Below are 6553 nucleotides of genomic sequence, written 5' to 3'. Positions count from 1 at the left end.
CAAGACTTGCCGTGTCTGAAAGGGGACTTACTGAAGGTGTTTGGAGAACACTACAAATCAAAATTCATATACATATTTTTTCAATTACACAGGATCTAAGAACGAGACACGCTGAGCTCGGAAATGAAGTCCGTTCTCTCAAGTTGAAAACCAGAAATTATCTATTACAAAACAGTCCAATTTTTGTTGATTTTTTGTTTGTTTTTAAAGTGGAGATTCAGTTGAGATGCTTATTGGAGAGTGTCGATGATGAGCTTAGATAACAGTAATCCGGTTAAATAACTTAAAGCGATCATTATGCCCAAGGCAGGCAGCGCACGACACGTAAATCCAAACAACTTTGGCCCAAAAGGCTTTCTTCATCCCAGTTGAAGACTCCCGAACGATAATAGACACGTACGCATAAAGCCACCCCACGTACAAGACAGGCAGCAATGCGAAAGTTGAGCAGTACCGGGAGTAAAGGAGGGAAGATAAACGAATTTTTAAGAGAAAGAAAGGCAGGAAAGCGTGAGTGTGAAGAGCCTGAGATGCGGGCAGGCAGGAACGGGCTCGAAAATTCTAATGGAGAAAAAGGCAGCAAACAAATAGTTTTAAGACCGGAACGAGTTTCTGCGAATACCAAGACGGAAATAGGGTAAAAGACGTTCAGAGTACACTTGAGATAAGCAGGCAACACTTCTCACCGCTTTCGAGGAAGAACCCATAGCAATGCATAGGAACGAAACTCACGTCCCTATACTCGATCAAGGCGAGGTGAGCGCAGCGAAAATTCGGATCTGACGGTATACCGGCAGAGCTTTCCAAAAGCGGTGGCGAAGAGTTGGTAGGGCATGTGGCCCAGGTATTAAGCGCAATTTGGGTTGGAGAATACATGAATTAAGCTCCTGCTACTTGCGCTAACTATCGCGGGTTATGCCTTTCTAGTATTACGATAATACTTTCAACGACGATATTGTGTGCGATCCAGATGTATATCTGGCCAAGGACTGTCACCCCAGCAACATTTTTATGCTGTTACAACAACAACAACGATATTGTGTGAAAGACGAACACCTTCATAAACCCACTGGACCTTATTAATGTGACTTCAGACCTGATATGTAAAGTCCACCGGATTTTCATGGTGCATTATTTGTCGATTCTAAAGCCGCTTTTGATAGCGTGAAAAGAAGAAGCTGCGTCTACAACGCAATGTCTAAAAAACTTAAACGACGCTATTCCGAGCTGGGAAGGGTCAACCCCCGCTGTTCAAAACCAAGCGAAGTTTTAAACAAGGCAACGGACGGTAGTGCGACTTATTCAATCTGATGAGGAAAATCCAAATTTATTATTTCAAAAATTTATTTGACTGTTGCAGACATAAAACCCACCGGAAATAATGGACAGCAATAAAGAGCTACAGCAATATCAATCATGCTTAAAATGAGTAATCGTTTTAAAACACAACTTTTGCAGCTAATCATTTCAAATAATTTCTTTAAGTGGCCATTAGCCTTTACTGCAATTGCAACACGCTTTGTATTGCTTCCAACTTACCTTATATATTCCGAACTATTAGTGAAGAAATCAACCAAACACGCCAACAAATAGGTTTCGGGTAAATTGAATAGTGTATTCAAAACGTAGACGCGCTTTTCATCCAGTTTCAAAAATTTATTCGGATACAACTCATAAACTTGGTGACTAAAAGTAAAAGAAATGTAAGAAAATTCATAAAATTGCTTAAAAAAATCTCGTTTTCACATACTGTTTAAGAAATTCGAAGCCCCGCACACACACCAATATATTGCCATAGGCGTCCACTTTCAAGAGATTGCCATAGAGTGTATCAAACCAGAGGCCACGCACCGGAAACGAGGGATCATATTCGAATTGCAGAATTTCTTTGGGATAGCCGTCGTTGACCAGACACTCTTTGGCCAAATCGAAACCAAGTTGCTCATATTGTGGCGATTTGTATTCTGAAAAAAAAAGAAGATATATTGGAATAAAGTTTATTGAATTTAAATGAAAGTATAAGGGGCAATATTTACATTGGTTTAAATCAATTGTAGTTGATTATACATACATAGGTTATTGAAACATCTACTTTTTTCCTAGACAAATTTTGCTAATTTTAAAGGTAGTTGCTGATTGCCGCCACCGATTTCTCAACGCCATGGTTAAGGCTGGAAACATACTGAAGCGGCGAGCAAAGTGTCGACTACAAACGTGTATGTTTCAATAGCAGCGCAAAAAATAACGGTTTGATCCTCACTATGCTCGTTATCGCTTCAGGTTAGGCCAGGATATGGAAATAAATTTGCAAAATGTTATATGCTGTTGCCGCTAAATACGAGTACATTTTCAACTTAATACTTAATATTACACCACTGTAAATTACCTAAGCATATACCTCACAATTGAGTTATTTATATGCATATATCGTCGTTTAATGTACAAAACCGCCTATCAACAAAATGCAAAACCGCGTTTCAAGAAAACGCAAAACCGCGTATGTGAAATTGCATAAATTATTTTCTAGAGACTAAAAATACCCATACTTCAAACGGTTCTCTTTTTTATAAAAAAATCGCATTTCTGGCTAGTATATTTCAGGACGAATGGATAAGGATTGGGCCAAGAGCTTGTGTGAGCAAATCCAATTTTTGGCAGCCAATGTCAGTTACGCGGTTTTGCAGAATGACGATACGCGGTTTTTTACTTTAAACGACGATATGTATAAATGGTCACTGTTAGGTATGAGCATAACGTCTATATTTGTGCTTTTTAGCCTAAATAACATACACTTAGCCAAAAGCAACATGGCTTTTTATTTTATGATTTTGTCATGGAAAATACATCGATTGAGAAATTTGATTCAAGTTAAAAGTTTGATAACATATTTGTATGTCCGGGTGCAGGTAAACATGCAGAGATGCTTGCTCGCATATGTTGGCTTCCAGCAGGTTGCACTCATAGGCAACATGTAACTTTTTTTTGTTTTGTTTTTGTTACTTCTTAATTACGAAAAAGCATCGTGACGTGATGAACAAAATCAAGCGGCGAAGAACGTTAAAAAAGTGAGGTTAATATCACCTAATAATTGTAGAAAATATCAACAATGGCATTGTTTATATTAAACAACAAATAATTTTTAGGAAAAAAAACCGACTTCAATTCTAATATAAAAATATATATATATATATCTCTATCTCATGATCCGCTGATCGGATCTTAACCTGATTAGTATGGGACCACCTCTGAGACATTATCTTCCGATGCAAAAATAATTATCGAAATCGGTTAACGTGGTCCAAAGTTATGCGGTAACATACATAAAAAAAAATATATATATATATATTCCGTCGAACTGATCCTCCTTTTTTGAAAATCGATTAAAAATCATTTCGATTCCCTTTCAAGTTTGAATTTGGTAATATTAAACAATTTTTGGTTTGAATTTTTCCTCATTGAGCATCGAGAGAACCGGTTTGCGATCCTAAGATAATCCCTAGACCGTTCCAGTTCCACCTTCGGTCAGAATGACCTAGCAGTAGCACAAGTTCTGGTTTTCCCCCAGCGTTCGCTGAGTTGACCCGATGCCCATATTTCCATAAAAAAAATCCTTAAGTTGCCAAGGGAGCTTCCACTTTCTCTTCTCTTGGCGATATTGCCTCAAGGCTGCCGTCTCTGGCCAGTTTATCTGCCGCACAGTTTCCGGCGATATCACTATGCCCTGGCACCCATATAAGTCTAACATGGTAATAATCCGACGCGATCGAAAGCGAGTTAAGGCATTCCCAAACAAGCTTCGAGCGTACCATAAGTGAGCCTGAGGCTCTGATTGCTGCCTAACTGTTGGTGTAGATGTCAACCTTCCTTACCGCCAGCGTGCCCAATAGAGCAGCCAGTCGACTGCTTCCTTAATAGCAGCAACCTCCGCCTGAAAAACACTACAGAGGTCTGGAAGCATAAATTTAAGGTTGATGGAGAGCTCCCTGGAAAAACCACCGCCGACCCTGCGTCAAGTTTCGGCTAATCCATGTAAAAGTTCACCGTTGCCTCCTTGCAACCACTGCTCTTAGTCCACTCAGCCCTTGATGGGATGTGCATGGGGAACGAACTAGCTGATGTCAGGCTAGCTACGCGGATATCCATTTTATCAGGGATGAAATCGAAGCCCAAAGTCTAGTTATTTCAGATTGAGAGTGTGGAGTTTTTTCAGGTAGTCCTTATTACATAAATTATATAGCCGAAAACGAACAACGGAACTATATTTATTCGGTAAAAAAAATATTTATTTTTAACGACTTTATAGCAATTCGACGAAAAAATATATTCTCCCCATTGAAATATATGGAAAACTTATAAAAAAAATACGGGTCTCCTTTTTTCGCTATTTTTCAGTTCTCTGCGCGGGCGTGGAATTATTTCTTTTTTTGGACCACGTTAATGCACATACACATGTTTTCAATTAATATCTAATCAGTGACATAGACACTTACCCGCCAGAGTGTAGTCCATATCGAAGCCATAGAATTTGATATTCTCTAAGTGCAGCGACCGGTTGACAAAAATTCTGTAAATAGAAAGACGAAGGATACAAAATTACTACATATTTACACGCCTACATCAAAAAATTACTGCACAGTACATATGTATGTATGTATGTATATAATTATAATATATTACAGCAGCCGCTTAATTAAGTTGCGGTCATCTTTGCAATTAATTCGGCATTCACAATTTCAGCAGCTCATAAAAGATTTAATTAGCAAAAAAATCCTAAGGGTAGGGTTGGATTTGTCGCCTTGCAAAAAAAAAAAAAAAAAAAAAACGATTTATAAAACTAATTTGGGCCACTCTGGGAAAACGACCACATGGGTCGGCCGCATTCGAGCAATTAATGCGCATACAATGAAAAATGTGTTAAAATAAATCAAATTGTGAGTGAAGGGCGAAGGAAACTGTCTATAGACAGGTTTATAAAACACAAAAAAATTAACCAAGGCGAATTTATATAAGGTGGTGTTACTAGCTCAGCTGATTTTGTGTATGTGTTTCGCCGCACGGCTTCTGATATCAAATTAAAAAATTTTGTTTGAATTTCTACACACACTGTTACAGATTTTGACAGTTTATGCCGCCAAAGCAAAAACAAAATACATGTAAATTTTTGTTTTTGTACTCCTGCTATCACCTTATATTAATTCGCCTTGAAATTAACTGAACATATTCGAAGAGAAATTTTGGAAGAATTGGGGTAAAGGCAGTTAAGCAGTATGTGAAGCATTCTCGGACAGACTCGATGCTATTATCCGCGCTTAAGGTGGCTACACCGAACAGTAATACACTTTTCTTAAAATTTGTCTAGCTTTTATGATGAACCAAAGTTCTTAAACAAAAATTATAAAATTTTTTATTGCAAATACCTCAAGCGCCCACTCTTGTAGATTATGTAAAAATCAAAAATTAAATTAATCCATTAGAAGTAATGTGGGAGAAGAAGCGCTCTTTTTTGACTCGCTACAGTGGTTTGCGGGATTACTTCTTTGGGAGTGTTCAATTATTAAGTACACATTTAAGAGGAATGCGGAAGGTTTCTGGGAAATTATTCCGAGGAGTACCTTCGTATTACTCGCTTAGGCGATTTGTGGAATGATATTTCAGTGCTTACTCCCCGATTGCTCATTTTGGAGTGGGATGAGATTACTTCTTCTTCCTAGAGCAACGCATGTTAAAGAAAAAAATACAAAATTACGTACTTACATATATACAGAAGGATAGGGAGCTATGGGAAATAGTCGTTAAATCGCGAGGCAGTACTCACCGAGCCATCGAACGATGCGCCCAATATCTACTGGCATAATATTTACACACACATATGTATGTACATATATGTATTTATGTATACGCCTGTGCAAAATTGTTTTTGATATTTAAAATTAGAAATGCAAATGTGATGGGGTTATCATCAGCCGCCATAAGCAATTTAGTTGATCTACAAAAACAACAATTTATCTATCTACAAAAGTACTTGTATGTACATATGTGCATACATACATACATACATATGTAATAATATTGGCTTACAACACAAAATTGCATAGATTAAGTGGATTAGTGTTACTAGCTCTATCTCAAAAATATTTAGTTTGGTAAGTAAAGAGGCTTTCTTCTTAATAGCGGCTACAGGCAAAGGCTTACAGGTTGCCTTGCTGAAACGTATCAATTTGAAATAAGAAAAAAATTTGGCATCAAAAATGTAGCAGCAAACTAATATCCAGCATAAGTACAACAACAACCTTCATAGTAGAGCTCGGGCAATTCGGTTAATCGATTAACCGAATTATTCGAATCTGACTGAAGTCGACTACTGTTAATCGGTTAGCAATATTCGAGTAGTCGAAAGCTGTCGGCTATTCGGATAACCGTTCACTTTAGATTATTCGGTTAACCGTTCATTTTCGGTTAATCGAATATTTTAAGTTCGAGTTTTTTTTTTGCATTTACAGATACATATACATATATGAAAAGTCTTGTTACATTCGTAGTACATATATAAGAT

At 37.5% G+C, this 6553-nt stretch overlaps 1 protein-coding gene across 6 annotated transcripts in view; it reads right to left on the bottom strand.

The window, feature by feature from the left end:
- The window catches only part of LOC118733155 (cytosolic purine 5'-nucleotidase), a 64196-nt gene that overhangs the window by 3075 nt on the left and 54568 nt on the right, over nucleotides 1-6553 (bottom strand). The window lies entirely within an intron of this gene.

Source organism: Rhagoletis pomonella, unplaced genomic scaffold (genome assembly GCF_013731165.1).
Source record: "Rhagoletis pomonella isolate Grant_MI unplaced genomic scaffold, Rhpom_1.0 Rhpom_scaffold_00002, whole genome shotgun sequence".
NCBI classification, from domain to species: Eukaryota; Metazoa; Arthropoda; class Insecta; order Diptera; family Tephritidae; genus Rhagoletis; species Rhagoletis pomonella.
This window is presented reverse-complemented; position numbering and strand designations above follow the sequence as displayed.